Source organism: Perognathus longimembris, chromosome 8 (assembly GCF_023159225.1).
Source record: "Perognathus longimembris pacificus isolate PPM17 chromosome 8, ASM2315922v1, whole genome shotgun sequence".
Taxonomy (NCBI): domain Eukaryota; kingdom Metazoa; phylum Chordata; class Mammalia; order Rodentia; family Heteromyidae; genus Perognathus; species Perognathus longimembris.
This window is the reverse complement of record NC_063168.1, coordinates 45,064,533-45,089,096: the sequence shown is the minus strand read 5'-3', so window position 1 is coordinate 45,089,096 and position 24,564 is coordinate 45,064,533. Positions and strand designations below refer to the sequence as shown.

Sequence of the window (24,564 nt, the reverse complement as noted above, 5' to 3'; positions counted from 1 at the left end):
TTTGCTCAATATAAAAGACATTACTGAAAGCTTTCAATCTACTTAGTTTCTGAGAAGTCTAGATTTTCCTGTTTTCAATCTGTGTAGCTTTCTCTTCCCATATCATTACCAATATACTGTTTGGAGTATGTCTAATCCCAAACTTCCTTGTGTTTCTCTCAAAAACATATCAAATATTCAGATATATTCTCCTATCAAATTTTACTGAACTTTAAAAAAAATTAATAGTAGGGTGATGTTATGAACAAAACAACAAAGTAGGCTTAGAGCAGACAGGACTGAAGTTGAATGTCTTCCCCATCACTTCATTGTGTATTTTGGGCAAGTTATTAAGCCACAGCCATTTGTTAGGTTGAAAAATGAGTGCTGTTCTAATGCTTCTATGAGAATTAAACAGGATAACTTAGGTTAATAGGGTTATCATTATCTTGTGTGTAGTGGGTGGGAAATTGACATTCTTTCATTCCCCTTCCTCTCTTTGAATGAAATGCAATAGGTGTCACTTAAATTACTGAATATGACTGTACAACACAGATCACCCCAACCAAATCATCTCTACTCTTGCTTGCTTGCTTTCCTGAAATTTTGCCACTACCCATTACTTATTTGGGGCTCTTTTTAAAATTTTGTAATTGATTTGTTTATTGTCAAAATGATGTACAAAGGGGTTACAGTTTCATACATAAGGCAGTGAGCACATTTCTCATCAAACTTGTTACCTCCTCCCTCATTTTTCTCCCACCTTGCCCCCTTCTCAACTCCCTCCCCCCAGTTGTACATTTGGTTTACAACATACAGTTTTGTAAGTATTGCTGTCATGTTGGTTTGCCTTTTACCCTTTGTCTCTCCATTTTGATGTTCCCCTTCCTTTCCCTACTTCTGATAAACGTATATACAATATTGTAAGTTCCCTTCTCCAATGTCAGCTAGTTTATTAGGTAGGCACTTTATTCCAAGACAGAGAAAGCTGATATAAATTGGTTGCCAAAGTATGTAGTAGAGACATTCTTTCCTGTACCCCAAACAATCTTAACCAGCAGGACTGAGGGACATACTGAGTATCTGGTGCCTTCCAAGGCAGAAAGCTTTCTCATTTTGACAAATCTACCCAGATGTATCTCCTCAGCAAGTACAATAAATGTGCTTTCTACTGAAGGGGTTCTGAAAAAGTTAACAGATTATTGCATAAAATACCTCATTGTGCTTATATACTAAAAACTTTGACACCAGGAAGACTGCATCAGTGAGATCCAGTATTCTATCCTTGTTATAAGTATGCACATCCAGGCAACTTCTTTGAATGGTGAAGCTGCTAAGAAGAAAGAGCTAGCGCCTTCAGAACTACTGGAATGAGTTTCTAGAAGGTCACAGCTACCACATTTTAAATGATCAAAGTAGAGCTACCCTAGATCACCACAAGACCTAGGTAACTTGAGACAAAGAGGGGGAAAAAAAAAAGAATTCTTCATTAGCAAGTGTGAGAATGTCTCAGGGTTGATTTTGTTTAAATGCCAGTGTGAATTCATCATTAGCATCTGCAAGAGCTGGGCAAATATCACCACCTAAGAGGCTAAACCATCATGGAATTGTTTTAGAGCAATTAATTCACTTTCAAGCTTTTTGTATTAACACCACTTTATTTCCCTAGCGTCCATAGACAATTTGTTTTAAAAATCAACCCCAAACTGTGATATTCAGCCAACAAGATTACAGAGGTGAAAGGACAACCCCCTAGTCAAATGCAAATTGTAGTCATATTAGTATGCTAATGAGCTAAGTGATAAACTGTGGGTCAAATTTCCCCTTCTTCTGCTTAAATAATACTTGAAAAGGGCTTATTTCTAAATGTTTGGGAAACCTAGAGGCAGCAGCAATTAAGGTTTATTATGTGAATATTATCTGTACATTATTTGTTCAGCACCATGAAAAATTAATAGTTGAAACCAAACTAAATAAGTCATAATTCTTGCCAGTGATTTACAAGTTCTACAGAAACATGGTCTAAAAAGGAGACTTATTTAGCCATTTTAAACTTGGAGGGAAATCTCTTAGACATTTCTTAGATTTCAATTTTTAGAAGTTAGTCTTGTTTTGTCTAGTCAGAGGAGATTTAAGAAAGAGCCAAGAACGAAAATAGTAGGAAGTTGAATGGAGATACGTTTTCAAAAAAAGAAAGTGAACTTGTTTAAAGGTGTCCATTTATCTTTCTTGGCCATTTATCAAAAACTCTCACTGACTGAAGCAGCTTTGTGCATTTGTACATTTTTTTCCTTCTTACTAGCTTTTATATCCTTGTTTTTGTTGCTTTAGTGCTTTACAATTTAGGAATAAGTTTGAATCTACTTTGCCACCCCCAGTTCTTCTCCTGACCTGAAGGTCAGCTTCTGGAAAACCATACCAGGACGGGTGACTAGGAGGCAGGTGGAAAGAGTCTAAAATGGGGATTACACACACTGCCCTCTTCCACTTCCCTAAAGTATTCATACACAGACAAGTCACTGGATCTCCTTGGGCTCTCACCTTAGACATTTATGAAATACAGATGTTGCAGTCTCAAGTGACCTAGCAGAGCCAGAATCCAGAATCATATGTGTGTATGTATGTATATATTACAGAGAGAGAGAGAGAGAGAGAGAGAGAGAGAGAGAGAGAGAGAGAGAGAGAGAGAGAGACTAGCACATAGTGATCTTTGTTCTTTGTGAATGGGATCCATGGAATGTTCTAGTGTGTGGCTTCCTATTAATATTGTCTAATACTAACACTATACTCTATGTATAAAGATGCAAAGAAGTTTTCATGGGGAGGAGGTGTATACCTGTCGGCTCTGGGGCAGTTTGAGTCCAGCCTGGACTACATAGCAAGTCTCAGTCTAAAAAGAAAATGGAGAAAAGGAAAGGGGAAAGAGTGTTGCCCATGGAAATTTAGGAATAATTGGCATGGGGATGGAGTGGGGAAACCATGTAATAGTCTTTCCTGGAGGACAGAAAGAGAGATGTTTTCAAAGGGAAACAAAGAAAAGGTCTTCTAAAGTATATAAAGTGTATATAAGGTATGAGTGTTATATTCTTAGCCTATTAATTGTTATTTTATAGTCACTTTTTCTACTTACATGTGTGTTTTATATACTCTTGTTCTATGAGACAATTTCTCAAAAGAAAAAATATTTTTAAAATTTGAGCTAAGTTAGTCAGTTTCTACTCCTTTCCTGCAAATGTAGGCCAAAATTCAGAGTTATTCAAGGTAGGTTAGTAGTAGTATTCATTCAATAAATGGTGTGTGTGTGTGTGTGTGTGTGTGTTGAAAGCAAACCATTCAAATATCATTGAACTCCAGGATTACAATAAGTCTTACATACTTTCTTGTTAGTGGAAGGTCTTCATTTCACAATGAGTATTGAAAGCTAACTCAAAGTCTTAGGTTCTTTCTACCAAGCTATGTCACTTTTTCTAATATAAGACATGACAATCATATCAGCAAGAAATTTCTATTTCAAAGATTCAATTACTTTTCATGCTTATTTTATTCTTAGAAGACTCAACTTCCTCAGTGCTGAAAATAAATTATCTTATGTAATGTAGTATCTATGCATAAGCAATATTTTATATCATCATTGCTAGATATCAAGAACATGCAGAAAAAGACCCTGAAATGGAATTTTACTGACAACTACTAAATTTTCTTCCTTACTTATTAATTTTAAATCATACATAAAATGAATGTAATAATACAATGAGCCTTATGGGTATAGAAAAAAATTGCTTCCCTTTGCTAAACCCATCAAATGTAATTGAAGATTGATAACACTATGTGTTGTAAAAATTGGCTTATTTTCACTAATGGAAGACATATCACTACCACTGATGCTATAGATTGTTACTTATGAAGGAAACAGAAGTAGTATGCCTACAGACAAAATGGGCTACATAAGTTGCAGAGCTCATTGAAAAAAATGAAAATGAAGGTACTTTGTTGAATAAAACACACCTCACATCTGTAATTCTAGCTACTCAGGAGGCTGAGATCTGAGAATTTCAGTTCAAAGCCAGGCAGGGCAAAAGTCCATGATACTCTTATCTCTATTAACCACCAGAAAACTGGAAATGGTGCTGTGGCTCAGGTGGTAGAGCACTACTAGCCTTGAGCTGAAGACAGGGACAGTGCCCAAGCCCAGAGTTCAAGTCCCACGACCCACCATACACACACATACACACAGACCGATGAAGTATGATTAAAATGACTAAGATATCTTTCTTCAGTTATCTTTCTTTCTCTCAAATGGGCAGAGTAGTTTTTATTTTCAAGGTAATGTCATGCTCCCTTCTTCCTCCCTCCCTCCCCCCCAAATTTCAGATGAGTGCAGACTTAAAGAGACCTCCAGATTCTCACTCCAGACTAGATGGATGTTCACCCTCCATGGTTGCCAGGAGCAGGAAGTCAACCTCCTCATCCCACACCCTGCTACCAAAATGCTTGACAGACAACCATCTCTAAATTCATTGTCCCCAAAGACTGCAATCTCCATATTGGGGGGGAGGGTTGGCATTTGATAACCAGGATTGTAGATGAGTAAGAGGATCATCCCTGCCAAGACACCCAGCAAAGACACAGTGGCACTGCCAGTCCAAGGCAGGGATGGCCACCATCATTCCCTGAGATAATGAAAGACACACAATGCCTTCCCAAGACCCTCCCATGTCTCAGCTGGGAAAAGAAGTGTAGGCAGAACATAACCCCCCATGACTCACTGGCCATCCTGGGCAGGGCAAAAAAGGGGAGACTAGGCAGGCTTTGGAGGGCAGGAATGGGAGAGCCAGTATCTATGAAACAGGTCCTGGAAAGTAGTAATGTAGCCAAAGGTAAGACTACATGTGAGCCTAGATTCCGAGCTTTCATCATAACCCTGCTATCGTCAAACTTCACTTACAAATGCAATGCAATGACAGAGACATTAAGTTACTTAAGAGAAGACAGCAGATATTGAATCTGAAAAACAGAGACCTTGTAACCCCATGGGAATATATTGGTTGCACCCACAAAGCCAGCCCTGCCTTTGGAACTGCAGTTACTTCCAAAGAATCCCAAAAATGAAATCACAAATACTTGTGTGTATTTATGGTACATGTTTATGTCTGTGTCAGAATGTCTTTTTGGATGAAAATACTAATGCTGGCCAGTTTTAGGTCAAGCTCCAGTGCCAAGAAGTTAAAATAATAAAAATAATTCTTCCAAAAACATCATGCAGTTTTGCTACAGATACAGATAGAAAACATTGAAATTTTTAGGGATTTTTTTTTCAGCTACCACCCGATAAAATACAGTTCCAATAGATACCTAATAATGAGGGCTTTCAGGCCTTCAAGGGTGTGGGAATACCAGCTCCTTCTACTATTTGCAATGTTGCTTCTATTTATCTATTCATTTTTATTTCTTTGTACTGAGGATTGAATTCAAAGCCTTGTGCTTGAGAAGTTAAGTGCTCTACCACTTGCTCTATCATGCTCCAGTTTTCTACATAGGGCCTCCTCCTTTTTCCTGAGACTGGCTTTGGACTTTGATCTTTCTACCTCCATATTCTGAGTAGCTGAGATTACAGGGTATGCCCCACCATGCCAATGGAATGTCTTTTTTTTTTTTTTTTTTTTGCCAGTCCTGGGCCTTGGACTCAGGGCCTGAGCACTGTCCCTGGCTTCTTCTTGCTCAAGGCTAGCACTCTGCCACTTGAGCCGCAGCGCCACTTCTGGCCATTTTCTGTATATGTGGTGCTGGGGAATTGAACCCAGGGCTTCATGTATATGAGGCAAGCACTCTTGCCCCTAGGCCATATTCCCAGCCCTGGAATGTCATTTTTTAAATCACTCCATTTAGTAATACCCATCTTCAAACTCCAATTCCACTTTCCCTGAAGAACTTTTCTAGCTACCCAAATGTTATCTATGGTTTGCTAGCCTTCCTTTTTGTCATTGTTTATTCATTATCACTCATGCATTGTTTCAAATATATATACATTGTATATTCAAATCAAAACACTGGTGTCTTCCCCCTATAGTCCTAACTATTCAGGAGGCTGAGAGCTAAGTATTGAGGTTTGAACCCAGTCCAGACAGAATTGTTCATAAGACTCAGCTCCAATTAACTGGCAAAAAGCAGGAAAAAGAGGTGTGGCTCAAGTGGTAGAGTACCAATCTTATGCCCAAAAAACCTGAGGAATAACACCCAGGAAAAAAAAAATCCTTCCGATCTAGATACTCTAGTATTTTCTGGGTTCCTGTTTATTTACCTCTCTACTTAGTACTTAATATTCTGCCTTATGTTGTGTATATCTATCACATGTTTAAAAAGAATAAAAGACCTTCATATTATCTTTGTTGGACTAGGCTGTACCTCATTGGCAGAGTGTATGCAAAGCCCAGGGTTTAATCCTCGGCACCAAAACAAATAAATGATTGAATAAATAAGTCATTAAGTTGGGCATGGTGGTAAACCCCAACATTCAAGAGTCAAAGGCAGGAAGATTCTAAATTTGAGGAAGTTCCAGCTAATCCTGAGCTGCTTAGCAGCTCAAACAAACAAACAAACAAAAACCCAAAGGGCTAAGTAACTAGCTCATTAGTAAAGCACTTGCCTGAATGTGAAAGGTCTTGGGTTTAATCCCCAGCCCTGTAAACGAAATAACAAATATTTTTCTTTGGCTCAAATGGTAGAATATCTAACCTGCAAACATGAGGCCTCTAGTTCAAACCCCAGTACTCTCAAAATCAAAACAAAGCAACATCTTACTTAAATGAAAGCAAATCCTTATTGGAAATAAGAAAGAATTGGGAATTAGGATATCCACGCACAAAAACCTTAGGCCAGACATGATCTTAGACAAATACATGATGCAAATGAGTAGAACTCGATCCAACGTCTGTGCCCAGTGCCACATGGTGCGGATGCCCATCCAATCTGGTGTGAGTATACTTTGCCTCTAAGTGTTTCTGTTTCCCTCATCTCTTTGCCTTTTATTCTCTAGGTTTTACTCATTGTTTACCAAAGAAACTAACCTCAACTAATAGGTTAGTGAGAGGTGGGATGAACTCTACCATTTCTCCCTTTTTAGATGTCACCCATGAAGAAAAGTTGCTTTGGAAAGTCAGATTCCTAACCTTAAAAAGAACTCTAGTTGGGTGCCAGTGGTTCACACCTGCAATCCAAGCTACTCAGGAAGCTGAGATCTGAGTGGCCTGGGCCGGAAAGTCTGTGAGACTCTTACCTCCAATTAGCCACCAAAAATCTGGAAGTGGAGCTTTGGCTCCAGTGGTAGAGAACTAATCTTTGAGCACAAAAACTCAGGGATAGTACCCAGATTGAGGGAGTTCAAGTCCCAGGACTAACACACACACAGAACTCTGAATTTTTGTCACTTTATGGCCCCTCTCCCAACACTTCCCATTTCCCTAAGTAGATTATATTAATTGTACTTTCTTATGTAACCCTGTCATTGGAAGCCTCCCTTTTTGTCCCAGGCCAACCTTAATGTAAAAATCAAAACATAGGTGAATCTCTTCAAAAGAGAATCCACCCTTCAAATATTTATAAGCAATGTCAATTTTACTGGAGTTTGTACAGGAGCCAGGGAGTGTTTTATAAACCACACCCTACATATTATTAATGCTTATTTTGCTATTTCTTTTTTTCCCTTCCAGCAGTGGGGTGGGGTGGGGTGTGTGAAGAGTTAGGACATTTTCCCACAGAGGAAAACCTTCCCCTTTTCTCTGCCAGGACAGTCTATTATGTCATATCTTTGCTTTACTCTCCACCTAGGCTACTGGACTGAGGATGAGTGAGCACCTCTCTGCCTAGAACAGACCAAGCAGTTCTACAAACAGTACATACTGGGACCTCAAAGTTCTGTCCTGTGTACATGCTGGCTGTGGCTGAGGACTGAAAGGAAGTGGAATTGGCCAAGGTGTGGAATGTGCAGAGATAGACTCAGTGGAAGAAAAGTACCCTCAGGGGCTGGGAATATGGCCTAGTGGCAAGAGTGCTTGCCTCATATACATGAAGTCCTGGGTTCTATTCCCCAGCACCACATATACAGAAAATGGCCAGAAGTGGTGCTATGGTTCAAGTGGTATAGTGCTAGCCTTGAGCAAAAAGAAGCCAGGGACAGTGCTCAGGTCCTGAGTCCAAGGCCCAGGACTGGCAAAAAAATAAAAAATAAAAAAATAAAAAAAATAAAAGTACCCGCAGCTTTAACTCCAGTTGGGTTTAGGATATATGGGAGTTTTCATGGCATCATGACGAAGAAACTGAAAAGAATGAGGAGCAAAGGAAATGGAAAACTCCCAACTTGTGTAGTCATTTACTTGCAATGATTGTCAATTTGGTTTAGTCTTTGTCCAAATAAGATGCTGTATCAAACACACACAAAAGGGTAACCACAAAACTAATGAATTTTACAAATATTTGTTGAGTGTGCATTTTGTGCCAATAGTGGTCCAGATGTTAAGAATATGGGAGTGACAAAGACTGCAGCCCTAGAAGCTCATATTTCAGTGGAGACAGATTTAACCAAAGGAGAATAAATTAGCTATCTAGTGTATCCAAAAAGATGATCAAGGAAGACAGGAAAGCAAGAGTGGAATTCCTAGAATATGGTTAAAGGTATTTGCCTGTTTGTTTATTTAGGTTTACTAATATATTAGTTTCTGTGAAGCCCAGGCTGTGTATGTGTGTGTTACTGAAGTTGGAACTCAGGGCCTTATACTTACTCAGCTAGCGTTCTTGCTCACTCAGTTAGCACACTACCACTTGAGACATGTCTCTAGCCCTGTTTTTGTTTTTTTTTCTGGTTAATTGGAGATGGGACTAGAGAGATCTGCGTTGCTAGGATGACAGGAATAAGCCACTGGAACCTTGTTTGCCTGGAACTCTTCATCCTCCTGACTCAACTTCCCAAATGCTGGGATTACGGAGGTGGACTACTGAGCCCAAATTAGTTGCTTGTATCTGCAGTACTAAATAAAGAGGTTAAAAGGTAAATCTCACCGACAAAGTAAAGACTTAATCAAAGGCTTAAAGGAGGTGAGAGTATTATCTATCTCTGGGGAAAGAACATTCCAGGAAGGGAGCAAAGATCCTTGAGCAGGGTGTGCCAGGCATTGTTAAGAAAGAATAAGGAGGCTAATGGTGGGAGAAGACTGATATCTTGCTCAACTTTGTGAGCTGTTAGAATCTTGCCATTTTTCTAAGTAAAATGGAGAGCCCATGAGGAATTAAAGGTGACAACTTTTAGGAATTTGACTCTGGCTGCTTGCCTAGGGTAAGACTGAAAGCAGGAAGCGAGGAGGTTATTAAGGTCATCTGAGAGATGACTGCAGCTTTGACCAGTGGTGACAGCACAGGTAGGGAAAAGAGGCCAGATTTGACATCTATTTAGAAGGTGTGAGAGAAAGGGGAGCCAAGGAGGACTCCAAGGTTTGGAATAAGCACAGCTAAGGAGACAAAGGGAAGCGATTGAGCATAGTTCCTAGAAACCCTTCACTAAATGCAACAAGACAGTGGAGCAAAGGGTTGTGTTAGCAACCATATAAATAGAAACTGAAATCTCTATTGCTCACTGCTTTCCCTAAACATCTACATCATTTACTAAAACCATTTTCACAGCTGCAGAATTTAATTTTGAATAAGCTATTTCATAGCTGAGTACTACAGATACAAATTGTTTTATACTCTTCTAACAATGAAAAACCAGAGCTGGGTGTGGTGCTACATAGCTGTACTGCCAGCCCTGGGTGGCAGAGACCAGAGGTTTGCAAGTCTAAGGGCCAGTCTTGGGCTATATAGTAAAACCTAGTCCTCTCTCCTTAAAAAAGCAAACAAACAAAAAGATGAAGAAAAGACCATAGGAAGAAAAAAGGAAGGAAAGAAGGGAAGGGGTCCTTATACCTATTGTGATGGTTCCAATGTAAACTCTGTTTTGCTGTGCTTTAACAATTACCATTGGTTTTTTTTTTCCTCCTCCCTCCTTAGTTCCCCTTCCCTCCAATCCTAGATTAACCTTAACTCACTAAGTTTCTTCCCTTTTTTGTGTTTTAATTTTTGTGTGTGTGTTTTTTGATTTTTAAGATAGGGTTTTTATTACCATGTAGGCCAAGATGGCCTCAAATTCAAGGCCCTCGTAATCTCAGTCTCCTTTGGGCTAAGAAGACAGTTGAGCATCAGCATACCAGATAAATGCAGTTCTAAATGTGGCTGTGTTTTAGTAAAGTTTCACTAGTATTCTAAGCCCTCATTTTCCTATATTTGTCAGGAGAATAATTTAGATAGTGAGATCCAAGATTTTAAAAAGTCCTACTTTTAGCTGGGGACCAGTGGCTCAGGCCTGTAATCCTAGCTACCCAGGAGGCTAAAATCTGAGGATCAAAGCACAAAGCTAGCTTCAGCAGGAAAGGAAGTCTCTTATCTCCAATTAACCATAAAAAAGTCTGGAAGTGGAGTTGTGGCTCAAGTGGCGGAGATCTAGCCTTGAACAAAAATAGTTCAGGGACAGAACCTGGGCCGTGATTTCAAGCCCCCAGACAGGCACACATATTACACCTGTCACCGTGCTATCCCCATTATCAAAGATTCATTGTAATAAAAGTACTGCTGGGGATTGAATCTTGAATCCAGGGCCTTGTGCATGCTAAGCTACTATTCCACTCCCAGTCTTTTTTTTTTGCCAGTCCTGGGGTTTGGACTCAGGGCCTGAGCACTGTCCCTGGCTTCTTTTTGCTCAAGGCTAGCACTCTACTACTTGAGCCACAGTGCCTCTTCTGGCCTTTTCTATATATGTGGTGCTGGGGACCATACTCCCAGCCCCTCACTCCCAGTCTTAATGAGAGCAGAAAAAGCCTGGCTAGACACTCAGAGCAAAAGCCCAGTCTCATAGAGGTTCTCATCTCTCACTCATGGCCCATTGTTTCACTCATGGCCCATTGCATCTGGAAGTTGGGCATGTGAACAGCAGGCTGACCAGCCCCCAGAGGTGTGTGCCAGAATGAGCACCTAGTCAGAGCAGTGGAATGACTCATGGGAAGCTCATGCAAGCTACATGGGGCCTCTGATTGGAGATAGGAACTGAGATGTCTGTCAGGCTATCCAATGGTCTTTTTTTTTTTTTTTTTTTTTTTTGCCAGTCCTGGGGCTTTAATTCAGGGCCTGGAGCACTGTCCCTGGCTTCTTTTTGCTCAAGGCTAGCACTCTGTCACTTGAGCCACAGCGCCACTTCTGGCCGTTTTCTGTATATGTGGTGCTGGGAAATTGAACCCAGGGCTTCATGTATACAAGGCAAGCACTCTTGCCACTAGGCCATATTCCCAGCCCACTATGCAATGGTCTTGAGAATCACATAGGTCTCTCATAGAGACACATTAACCCATGTACAATGCATCCTGGGTGATGCCTTCTCTTATGACCCCACATATCTATCTTGAGCTCTGCTTATCTTACTCTTCAATAAATCTTTCCTGGGCTGGGGATATGGCCTAGTGGCAAGAGTGCTTGCCTCCTATACATGAGGCCCTGGGTTCAATTCCCCAGCACCACATATACAGAAAATGGCCAGAGGGGGCGCTGTGGCTCAAGTGGCAGAGTGCTAGCCTTGAGCAAAAAGAAGCCAGGGACAGTGCTCAGGCCCTGAGTCCAAGACCCAGGACTGGCAAAAAAATAATAAAAATAAATAAATCTTTCCTGTTTTACCCTTTTCTCTGAGAGAGAAGGACAAAGGACCTGACCCAGGTATTGCAGTATTTTAGTATCTTAAGGTGAGACGATTGATTCTGATATTACTTTTGCTCAAACCTGGAGGAAACACTTGGGCTTTTCCAGCTCATCCATGCCTTTCAGAAATCCTCCCATGTTCATTCAATCACAGCAGATCTACTTCCATCTGTTTTGCAAAGTTGGGCCCAATGTTAAGATTTCAATCCAAGAAAATGAAACAAAACAACTGTTCCACTTACAGTCTGAAAACTACTGTTCAGTCCAGTATTGCTTATACTTTAGAGTTTACATGAATTCACAAAGAATCTGCTTGACAAATTCTTGTTGGGATCTTACATTTTCTGCTAGAAGCATTCACCTGTGTACTTTCTTGGAAAATCAAGTTTTAGCCCAGTATTCCACTTAGTCTGTTTAGCAAGAACCCCTACCCTCAATATCTGACTTCAGTATCTGGTTTCCTTATCCACCCCCATCCCCACCTTCACCCCCAGGTGATCTCTGAAGCCTTGGTCTATCTACTGCAAGAATGTTGTTGGGTCAGTATAGCTAGAATCCTCTCTTACTCCAGTAATCTTCCTAGAACTCTTCCATCCTTTGACCTCTGCCCCGCTCCTTGCCTGCAAATCCCCAGAGGCCCAGGATGAATTTGGAGTTCAGCCCAATCTCTTCCCTTGCTGAAGAAACCTTTGCAGTAGTTCCTTGTACCTATTCTGATGATCTGCCTTACTTTGCTTTAACAAAATATCTTTTGTTGTGTGTGTTGTTTTGTCTTTTTCTTTAACAGTATAGTTGTGTGGTTTATTTTTTTATGTGGATTTTTATTCCCTGGGTCTGGAGTGGGTGTGAGAGTTTACATTTCCAATAAACTGCCCAGTGAAGACCATGATGCTGCATGCATGTCCTCAGCCAACCTTGAATTAGCAAGGAACTAGAATGGTCTAGAAAAATGAATGATAAACTTTAATATTGTTTCTATTCACCCAAATCAGGTTTGTGAAAGAACTGTCCCACAATGATCCTAAGTCTACCAAAATGGTAAATTCCAGATTTAATTGTTTCCTCTCTACTCCTGCTAGCCTGCCTTTCCATCTATTTGTCTCATTCTCTGTCTCTGTCTTGCCAATCTGTTTATCTTTCTAAAATAATATTTAAACTTCTAGGCATAGAAAACTCTTCATATGTATAACATTGTGCCTATCCAGATCATCTTGGCAAGAGCTAACTATGGATGGCCTGGGAAATTTGCCACAAGTGAGTTATTTAAAAGTGGTTAGAGTGAGATTCTTCCCTAAATTTAGCAGCATCATGAACTTCTCCAGATTAAGGAGTCACTATCTTATTGTACCCTTCCACCCTCTGTTTAAAACATTGAGTACATAGTTGAGATCGATTATTTTCTTTCCTCTATTAGAATTTGCAAATAGTTCTTTTCTAGAAATACTTGCTTAGCACTTTTCTCCCACATGTTCCTTTTTCATCCAAGGGAAGAAAGGGCTATCACCCTCAGAGCTGTGGTTTTCCCAGATGACATCCTACTAAGTCTCTCTTATAGGCTGACATTTACATATCCAGCTGTGGAATACGAACTCTCCGAACATCTTCTGTAATGTCTAGGTAAAAAAAATATTTTTAGCTTTTTTTGTCCATAAGGTTCTTTGATGAAATTACTCAACTGTATTCTTACAATAAGGTATCAGCCATAGACAACACATAAATACATGTATCTATGTTTCATTCAAGTTTTATTTACAAAAGTGGAAGGCAGGGGGCTGAGAATATGGCCTAGTGGTAAAGTGCTTGCCTCCTATACGTGAAGCCCTGGGTTTGATTCCTTAGCACCACATATATAGAAAAGGCCAGAAATGGCACTGTGGCTCAAGTGGCAGAGTGCTAACCTTGAGCAAAAAGAAGGCAGGGACAGTGCTCAGGCCCTGAGTTCAAGCCCCAGGACTGGCAAAAAATAAAATAAAATAAGATAAAATAAAGAAAGAAAAGTGGAAGGCAGGCCAGATTTGGTCCCTCCAGGCCTCAGTCTGCTAACTCCTTAATCTATGGGCACATGGATGCCTGTCAGTCTGATGAAAACTCCTGGGAATTTGGAGTTGGGATTTTGAATCTAAGTCAAGTAATGAGGACAAATTTTTAGGTGGGTAACTTAGGGTTTGGGGTGAAAGTGAGACAGAAGTGGAGATCCATCACATTAAATAGGACAGCTATACTAGGCTACATGTAAGCAAATAAGTGAGCAGAGATCCCCATCATACAAAGAAAAGCCAAGGACTGGTGACCAGCTCAACTTCCCCCTGTTGGGTTTCATATAACCCCTGCCTATTTTTATATTCAAGTCTCCCTACTTTAGCCAATTGGCTTGCATTTCTACTTCTTGTCAGCAGATAACCCCTAAACTCAGCAACCATTTATATCCCGACTTCCCAAATGACTGGTAGTTCTCTGACGTCCACAATCACAAGATTAGAAGTCCATACCTCAGGGCTTTGCGGGGTGTAGTTTCAGCCTTGACCTTGCCTTTTCACTGTGACTAGATACTATTTTGTTTCAACTTTTCTACAGCTGAATTCAAACTGGATTCCCTATATGAGTCAAAATTACAAGCTCACACCAGTAAATCCTAGCTACTCAGAAAGCTGAGATCTAAGGATTGAGGTTCAAAGCCAGCCCAAAGCAGGAAAGGATGTAAAATTCTGCCAACAAGGTCATTAACAGATTCACCATCTTGACTTAGTACCTTCAGAACTGGGTGCTGAAATAAACTTTTCTTAAAAAAAAAAAAAAAAAAAGCGGGGCTGAGAATATGGCCTAGTGGCAAGAATGCTTGCCTCGTATACATGCCTTCAGTTCGATTCCTCAGCACCACATATATAGAAAATGGACAGAAGTGGCGCTGTGGCTCAAGTGGCAGAGTGCTAGCCTTGAGCAAAAAGAAGCCAGGAACAGCGCTCAGGCCCTGAGTCCAAGCTCCAGGACTGACCAAAAAAAAAAAGCTTGTCTTAAGTATTTATTATAGTAATGAAATTTCTTTTTTGTACCTGTACTGGCGCTTGAACTCAGGGCCAGGGCACCACTGTACCACTGTACCACAGCTCCACTCCCAGCTTTTTGGTGATTAATTGGAGATAAGATTCTCATAGACTTTCTTGCCCAGGTTGGCTTCAAACTGTGATCCTCAGATCTTAGCCTCATGAGCAGCTAGGATTACAGGCATGAGTCACAGGGGCTCAGTTTTTCCCCAGTAACTGATGTGTTAATATCTCCTATTAAAATTATAATTTTTTTCTGTCTCCTTGCAGTTTTTTAAATTTCACTTTATATATTTTGAGGTTATGTTACTAGGGGAGTACAAATGTACAAATTTAGATGTTCTTTTAACTTCTTGGCAAATTGAATCTTTATGAGTAGTCCCCTTTTTCTCTACTATCTTGGAGTCTACTTAATATGATATCAGCAAAGCTTTTACAGTTAGTTTTTTTCTATCATTTCATTTTCAGACTTCCTTCATTTTTATGTTCTAGGTTTGTACCCTATAAACGGTATGTGGCTAGTTTTTGTGCTCACTTTGACAATTTATAGTAATCGGTTACCTCAAACAGCAGTCCTACATTTATTGAATCTCTTAATAGACTGTTTTGTAGTTTATTCCTCTTGACTCAGAGGTGGAGCTATATAACTCATCGATAGAACTGGAGGAAGTGACCATGTGCTAGTTCCAAGCCTAATCTTGAGAGCCCTGAGCTTGTAAGAAGTCTTCTTACCTGCCCTGGAGAGACCAACTGGAAAGGCCATGTGCACACGTCTTGGAACTACTTATAGAAACATTAAAGAACCCAGTCATTGGGGAGAATGGTACAAGTGGGCTTCAACAGAATTCTCCCCCCTTCCCCATTCTCTACCCTCTCATCATGCCCTGAACACTACTTTCTGTTGCTCTTCCCTCCTTGTCCTCTCAGCAACTCTCTTTGAAATGGCAGATAGACTTCCTTAAGCCTCCATCATTCCTGGTAACTTTTCATTAAGTTGTTAGCTCTCTGATGCTTTAAGCTTATATTTTCAATAGTTTTGTGGCACTTTTCTAGTTCTCTATTTCACTACAATAGGAATGCTCCAAATTACTGTCAATACCAGGACTTAGGGAATATAGATATTATTAGATGTGCTGCTTTTGAGTAGTGCATAGAATAAAAGATTCAGAGCAGAAAAAAAAAATGAGACTTCTTTTTCATGCTTCTAACTTTTTAAATTCAAGTGGAAGGCCAGTATTTAGGAGTGTTGTATCCCATTATTTTATTACATAATTTGAGGGAAGTTACTTCTTTTATTAACAAACATTGCATATCACCTATGTACTTGAAGAAGCAGTTTTAAGAAACTAGACGATGGGCTGGGAATATGGCCTAGTGGTAAGAGTGTTCGCCTCTTATATATAAAGCCCTGGGTTTGATTCCTCAGCACCATATATATACAAAAAGGCCAGAAGTGGCACTGTGGCTCAAGTGGTAGAGTGCTAGCCTTGAGCAAAAAGAAGCCAGGGACAGTGCTCAGGCCCTGAGTTCAGTCTCCAGGACTGGCAAAAAAAAAAAGGAAAAGAAACTAGATGATAAAGATGAGAAAGACATGGTTCTTGTCCTTACAGGGCTTGCTGTTTAGGTTCTTTATTATGGTTACAAATACTTTTGATAAAAAGCCTTTTGTTAAATATTCCTGTCATGACATAAACATAGTTGAGCTCCTCCTACTTTTTAGCCTAAATAGGAATGCATTTTAAATACCAGATTTACTGTGTGTATGTGTGTGCGCACACTTGTGCCACACTTGTGCTTTAAGTCAGGGCCCAGGTACTGTCTCTAAGCATTTTTTGCTCAAGGCTAGCACTCTACCACTTGAGCCACTGCTTCACTTCTGGTTTCATACTGTGATTCTTAGTTCTCAGCCTGCTGAGTACCTAGTATTACAGGGTTGAACTACCAGCGCCCAGCATAATATATTTGTTTTACAGCAAAGTTAATCATTGGGTACATTTCTCTGAAGTATTTAGTTTTTTGTTTTTGTTTTTGGCCAGTCCTGGGGCTTGAACTCAGGGCCTGAGCACTGTCCTTGGCTTCTTTTTGCTCAAGGCTAGCACTCTACCACTTGAGCCACAGCGCCACTTCTGGCCATTTTCTATACATGTGGTGCTGAGGAATTAAACCCAGGGCTTCATGTATACAAGGCAAGCACTTTTACCACTAGGCCATATTCCCAGCCCCTCTCTGAAGTATTTTGGAGAAAGAAGAATAAAGCTCCCCAAGTGATCTTGAATGTCAGGATCCTCTTTTTCTATTATTATTATCTTCTCATTATTATTATTTGCAGTCTTCAGAGTTGAGTCAGGACTCTGTGCATGCTAGTCAAGTACTCTGTCATTGAACTATAGCTCCAGCCCCAAGATTCTTTTTCCTAAAGAGTTAAGATCTGGTCCTTTAGCCTTTTTATTCTTATAAACTCATGGGATACACTACTGGCTCTGAATCATAATTATTTTAAATCAGAGATTTTCCTTGGTAAATATTCAAAGTTCTCTAAATTAGCTTTTAGGCAGACAAGTATCATTTTTAAAGTAAGAGCAACAGACTTGTTAAGATCACTTACATGTGCCTAGCTTCACTAATGAAGGGGAACAGCAGAGAGAATTTAGTGGATGAAAAAGGTAGACTCATATGATTTTGATATTATATAATTTTTTCTAGATTTTCTTACTCATGATAGATTTATCATGCAGCTGATATTGTTCAACTCCCTAATTCTGTGAATCATCTAGAGTCAAGTAAGACTATGTAGTTACTTGTTTATAATAGATATAGTAATGAAGAAAAAGAAAGTGAAGTATCTCAAGTATGATATTAGTACATATCAAGGAGATAAAGACCTATATGATGTTAGTGGCCACCCATGCCAAAGAAGAGAGAAACAAGACTGATATATGAAGTGGCTGTGGCTCCTTAGCAACCACCTTCTTTTACGTTTCCCTTCTTTTCCTCTGCTCCCTCTTTTCTACATTCTTCTCCCAGAAGTGTCTTTCAATTTGTCCACAATAATGAGGAAATATTGCTCTGAAGGTAGAATTTGCAGAAATTCTTGCTCCCATTGGAGCATATTGGACATTTGTTTCTGGTCCTCTTACTTTGGATGTAGGTGTGTGGCTCTTCAGGACAAGGTCAAGAAAACAAATGGAAGTAGCATGTGACCTTGGATGAATGATCTCAACTGTGGGATGAAGGGATCATATTCCCCTATTTTTATTTTCATAAAGCTCAACACCTATAATTCTTCTGTATCTGTCATCCTAACAGTTTGACCTGTTTTACTGTCATCAGGCATTTTGTTCGTATGCAGCTTAATTTATACCCAAAGCCTCACACATCTCTAATTACCATTCATGTTAATTAGACATGTTCATGTCTAGGAAGAAAATGGATTTTTCCCTTTTTATTTTCTTTTCTTAGTGCCTGTACTGGGACCTGAACTCAGGGCCCTTAGCTTTTCCACACAAGGCTGTGACTCTGCTACTTGAGCCACACCTCCACTTCTGGCTTTTTGTTGGTTAATCGTAGATAAGGGACTCACTCAAACTTAACTGCTGGGTGAACTTTATTGCTTCCAATGGGATACTTAGCCTCCTGAGTTGACAGGATGTTATAGGTGTGAGCCACTGGCTCCTGCCTCTACCTTTTCTTCGAATCTACTCAACACTATAGTAAAGACCAGTTGCACTAGGTTAACTTTTGAAGATGTGAACATAGAAATGAGCAGATTTAATTATCACGGTTCTAATGACAGTAGCAAATTGTAGTTTTCGTCCAGTTTTTTTCCCCCCTAGGATTAAGCTTTCTTATGTGTGAAAGTGGGAACTCAAGAGTTAGTAGAGGGTTAAGCAACCAGGAAGTATATGTCAAATATCAAAAGTTGTCCTAAGTTCAGATATAACTGTGTACTCCCTTATGTGGCAACACTTCCCAAAAAGGCAATGACGAGTTATGTAAAGTCTTTAACACTTAGCAAGTGGTCAGTTAAATGCTGTCCTTACTGAATTTTGGATCTGATTCTAAAATCCATTTATTCCCTAAACAAAAACAAGCTGAGTTTAGTTTCCACAAAATTTCAGTCACGGGCAATTCTATTTTAAGTTTCTAGTAATATTTTACCGTCCCTGCCAGGGCCTTCAATGCTTCCAATGAATAGAAGCTCTAGCCCCGAAAGGATCCCGGTAGGTTCAAGCCCGGCACAGCAGGTCCAACACCCACAGGCCAGGCAGACCTGCTCCTGCCGCCCCCTCTGCCACGCCCCTCACCAATTCGTCCAATCAGCAGGCGCGCCGCGCCTCTACAGCACTCTGATAGGTCCCTTTGCCGGACAGGCGAGGCCTTTCCATTTTCCCGCCTTCCCTTGCCCCCCCGTACGCCCCCCCCCCCCCACCCCGGTCCGGCTCTAAACCCGCACTGGCCCTGGGCGGCTCCACCCTGTCTTCCGTGTGAGCCCCGCCCTTCCGGACGCCGCTTTTCACCCCGACCGGACCCTCGGGGATGGGCCGCCCCGGCCCGGCCGCTAGCACTTGGGTAGGAGAGGTAGGAGGAGACGCGGAGGGGCGGGCCGAGGCCTGGTCCGGAGGGGTCGCGGGAGGCGGGAACGGGAAGGAGGGGCGGGGCTAATCTCGTGGCGCCGCGTTGCCATGGCAGCGGGGCCGGGAAGGAGGGGGAGGAAGCGAGCTGGGGGGGGGGGGGAGGGATGTGGTGCTGCCGCGGCCGCCACCGCAGCTGCCGCTGCCTGCTCGTTGCCGTGTCTTCCCGGAGGCGGCTGCTGCGAGCCGCAGGCAGCAGCTGCGGTGCTCTGCCATATTGTGTCTTCCCCGGTCCGCTCCTCGCCTCCCCGCGGCGGCGGCCGAGCTGACGGTGAGTCCCGGGCCGAGCGGCGGGGCTCCCGGGCGCGGAGGCAGCGCGTGCGGCCGGCGCGGGGCGTGGGGCGAGGAGGCGGCTGTCCCGTGAAGCATTGGTGTCGGCGGGGGTGTCCCCAGCTCGCGGCCGGGGTGGCGTGTGGGATCCCCAGGCTGGCGTGTGGAAGTGAAGGCGAGTGTGGTCCCAGGAAGAGTTAGGAGTTGTTCCCGAGGTCGCGGCGGAAACCGCGGCGGCCGGGAGTGCGGGCTTCCCGGGGTGGGCTGGGCGTCGCGGCCTCGAGGGCGTCCTGGGCTCGCTCCGGGGCTGGGCCGGGGGAGGGTGTGGGGATCTGATAGCGGGAAAGTGCCCGCACCCCCGGAGTCTTTGCAACGCCCCTTCTCCGGGTCCCCGTGGAGTGGGACGTGCCGGGTGTCGAGTCCCGGTCCGGCCCGGCGGGACTGGCCGGGCCCGGCTTAGTCAATGTCCGGAGAGGCACCGGGCGCGGCCGGAGTGAACTTTGGACGGCTGAGGTCCCGGATGTGAAGGGTGGGCGGCCGAACCCGGTGTCCTCTCGCCGCATCCCGGCGCGTGGGGCCCTGGAACTGAGTGGCTGTCCTGGCGGGTTGGGAGTTGAGTGTTTTCAGCGTTGCAATATGGACACTTCCTGTCGGCCGTCCCCCCTTCGGAGGCCGGGGGTTGCCTCGGTCCTCCGGTCCTCGGCGCGGAGAAGTCTGCGGTGGTGGAGGGGGAAGGGGGCAAGCCGTCGGAGTTCGCCCCTTCGCGGCAGCAGCCCATCTGGAACCCCGGAGGGCCCCGTAGTCCATGTGCGTGGCGCTGAGTCCTCTTCTGGTTCTTAACTCCACCCCTTTCCTCCCCCCTCGCCCCCCGCAAATGCCTCTGCAGCTTCCACGATCTGGGGTGGCTGATTAATTGGAAAAGGACGTGCGTGATCTTTTTGCACTTTTTATGTCTGCAGGGTTCTTTAAAAAATATTAATTTTTCGCTTGACGGGGTTAAAAAATGTCTTGGTGTGCAAAGAAATGAGACGGACTTTTCACAGCTCAATTCCGAGGGGGAGGAGAGAGCGTATTTCTTTCTCAGTTGGTGCTGTTTCTCGTGTCTTTCTTCTGATTGTGACAGCCACGTGGCGGGCTGAGTGCATCGAGTGCTCTAGCGGCCGCAGAGACTGCGGCCTGGGGTTTTGTAACCTGGGCTGTAGCTTTAGGTACCGATTCGTCTTGGTGCATTGTGAGACCGGGCATCGCAAACAGCTGAACCGTTTTTGTCTCCGTTTTATCCAAACCTTACTCCTTTATTTGGTAGTTCTGGTAGAGTGTTGTCTTGACATTTTCGCTGTCTGTTTTGATGATTCACTTTTAAAGGCTCAGCAGTGTTAGGATTCCAAGAGTGATGAGGAATATAATAGTGCGTTAAGGAATCATTTAACTCCGGAAAAAAAAATTGGGGTTTCAAAACCATCAATGAAAACATTCTAATGTAATTGGAGTTTTAATTCTTTAACAGTGTGTTCAGTGAAGTTGTAAAGATACTGAAGAGGTATGTAGGTGTCCAGTGCAGAAAAAAGGATGCAATTGAAAAGTGAGTGTTTTATGACCACTGAATGCAAAGAGCTTAGTTGAGAAAGAAAAGTAAATGTGACGAAATACCCATATGAAGCAAGAAGCACTGAACACACTCTGAGAGACATTTAACTTGTAACATCATTCCACTGACACGAGACATAATCTTATTCTTAGAGCAAGTGTTACTTTGTTACTTTTTATATGGTTTTTTTTTTTTAAAGTCAGGCCTAGGACTTGAACTCAGGGCTTGGGTGCTCTCTGTGTGCTTGTCAGTCTGTGTCTGTGTCTGTATACAAAGGTCTATCACTTGAGTCACAGTCTCACTTTCTGCTTGTTGATACTTAATTGGAGATAGGAGTGTCATGGACTTACCTGTCTGAACTGGCTTCAAGCCACCATCCTTATATTCACATCTCAGCCTCCTTAGTAGCTAGTATTACATGCGTGAGCCACAGAGGCACAGTCTTTTTAACTCTTTAAAGTCATAGAATTTTAGACCTATCTTCTATTGAGAATTCTTTTCCTTCTGAAACCTCATATCATTCTTTTGAACTATAGTTCCTTAATTTCTTACTTTTTTTAAAAAAAATTAATGTTCCAGGCCCTGTTATAGGAACTGTTAAAAAAGAAATTTCCATTTATTATTAGTTATCTCTTAGACTTAAATTTCTTATTACCATACATTATTTGTGCATACTGTGTATTGCAGTCTCACCTATATCACTTCTCTTTAGGTTTCATCATCCCAACAGATTATAAGGTCTTTGACAACTAAGAGGAGTCTTATTTTCTGACATATACGATACGTTTAATAAGAATTTGATTATTTTGTAAGTGAAGGAAAAGTAGGAGTTGTATTTTTTTTTTTAGAGTTGAAAGAAAAAGTCTGTCTAACCAACTATGGATAGCCTTGCAAACACCTTTTAATTTAAATGTTATTTAATACTCTCCCCCAAAAGTCATGAGCTGGAGGGTAATATAAAGTTCTTATTTGAGTGCAGTGGTGAAGACTGTGGGAATGGAGACACGTTGGTGGAAGCAGTTTCAGAAAAACTGGAATATACAGAGCATTTGCTTTTGGTTACATATAACTTCATAATAAACACAATAGACTGAATGCTTATCTAATGAACACCTTTTCCCCCCACTGTATAAGAATACTGCCAAGGTCTTGCCACCAAATAGAAATCAGAAGAATATGTTTTACTTTCAAGAGATTTTTGGTTTCTTCCATCCTTTATTTCCTTCATCCTAAAATTTTTATTTAAATAAACTATATAGAAAAGTTGCATGGCAGTACATAGAATGATTACTCAGAATTTCTCCTGCTGTTAAGACAAACTTGCTACATTACTATTAATTAAACTACATACTGTATTCAGATGTCACTAAAGTTTTTTCTAGTGTACTTTTTTCTGTTCCAGAATTCCAGGTTTTAATACTTTTAGGTTGACAGTTTTAAGAAGTTTTAGGTAAAAGTGCCTTATAGAATGACCCTCAATTGGCTTGTCTGATACCTGTTTCCCTTCTTTCCTTCCCCCTCCTTCCCTCTTTCCCTCCCTTCTACTTTTTCCTTTTTTAATAGTACTGAGATTTTCAACCAGGTCTTTGCACTTGCTAGTTAATAACTGCCACTTGAACCATGCCTCCAGTCCACCATGAGACTGAATTAATGGGTTTTAAAGAGGAGGAGAAGAGATACAGTACCTTTCCCAGGACATCATATCAAGAATAAGGCTGGCAGTGTGATTACAGTGCTGTTAACCTTGATGGTTTGAGCAGTATTTTCATTTTCTAGCTTTTTTGTTTGCTTGCTTGTTAGTTTTGTGGGCATTGGGCTTTGACTCAGGGCCACTGGGAAGGTTCTTTACTACTTGAGCCATACCTCTATTGCTTTTTTGCATTATTTAGTTCTAATTTTTTGCGTGTGTCTAATTTTTTGCGTGTGTCAAGGTCTTGTTCATATTACTTGCTCATAGCCAGTTTGGGTTTTTGCTAGTTAATTGGAGATGGAGTCCTGTGGACTTTTCTGCTTAGACTGGCTTTGAACTGAGATTCTCCGTGTCTCAGTCTTCTGAGTAGCTAGGATTATAGGCATGAGCACCAGTAGCTAATTTTGATTTGTGTATTTTTTCCCTTTATTGTCAAAGAGGGGTTACAGTTTCATATGTAAGGCAGTGAGTACATTTCTTGTTCAGCTTGTTACCTCCTTTGTGTATTTTTTATTTCCTTCAAACTAATTTTCCTTTCCATAAAAAAGAAAACATTTAAATTTTGGACATTTTTTGAGCATTTACTGTATTTAGATGATAATTTGAGTGATGAGCAATAGAAAAATGTCTACTTTTGGGTCTGTTTGAAGTAATCATAAAATAGGATTTATCTCCTTACTGTAGGTCTTGCTTTAATTGACTTTCACATATGGAAAGTTATTGAACCTAAAAGGGTAAATAAAGCTCTTAAACGGTTAGAAGATATTCTATTGTCATAAGATTTAATGTGTGTACTGTAAAAATAGCTATCATTTTGCTACCAACACATACAATGAAGAAGTTAATTCTTCCCAAGTAGATGTATTAGTTACTGGGGCAGTTTAATCATTAATTATCTGTAATTTTTTTTTAAAAGTTTGAAGTGTTTGTTGTAAGAAAATTTTCCCCTGATAGTATTTTCATATTTATTTGGTACTTCTGTCATGCAGAGTCCTTTTTTTATTCCTGAAAAAGGATTTTCCCCTAAGTGTGTTAGGGAAAATGCATTAGGAGAAAAAAAAAAAAAAAACAATAACAGAGACCTTGGGCTGTTTTCCTTCAAGAGAGCATGATTATGGAAAAATAAGAAGTTGAAGATATGAAGAGCACTAATCAAGTCTTGAAAGTGATGATGAAGCTTATTTTGGAGAGAAGTCACTTTAATAGAAGAGTCATGCTGTTCTAACTGAATTTTATAAATAAACCATTGCCTATTTTGTTGGAAATAAGTAAATAAAACTTGGTGAATTAGGATTCCAATTATTTTGTAGAATACTGAGTTAACCACAAAATATTCTTATGGAAATTCCACCAGTTCTTTGCTGTACACTCAGGTTAGCTTCAATTTCCCAAGTATTCCTGGATTATAGGTTTATGCCACTAAGACCAGCTTTGAATTTTTTTCTAAAATGTGTTTTTACACTTTGTTTTACAATCCACTGAGCAGAATTTTATATCAAATTTTACAGTTATGTAGGCTTATTTTGAGTCTTAAACTTAGAACAAAGGAGTTGAGGAACTTACTAAGCTTGTATTCTTGTAGTTTGTATCTTTATCTTA

General features: G+C 41.2%; 1 protein-coding gene across 3 annotated transcripts in view; it reads left to right on the top strand.

Annotated features, from left to right (window-relative positions):
• Positions 1 to 19,263: 19,263 nt before the first annotated feature.
• Foxn2 (forkhead box N2) overlaps positions 19,264 to 24,564 on the top strand; it is a 38,959-nt gene continuing 33,658 nt past the window's right edge. The window contains exon 1 of one of the 3 annotated variants that reach the window (XM_048352967.1): positions 19,264 to 19,355. The gene's annotated coding sequence lies outside the window, so the exon portion shown is untranslated. Of the gene's footprint in view, positions 19,365 to 19,523; positions 19,689 to 24,564 lie in introns of those variants that run through there. The other 2 variants (XM_048352969.1, XM_048352966.1) reach the window with 2 other exon arrangements.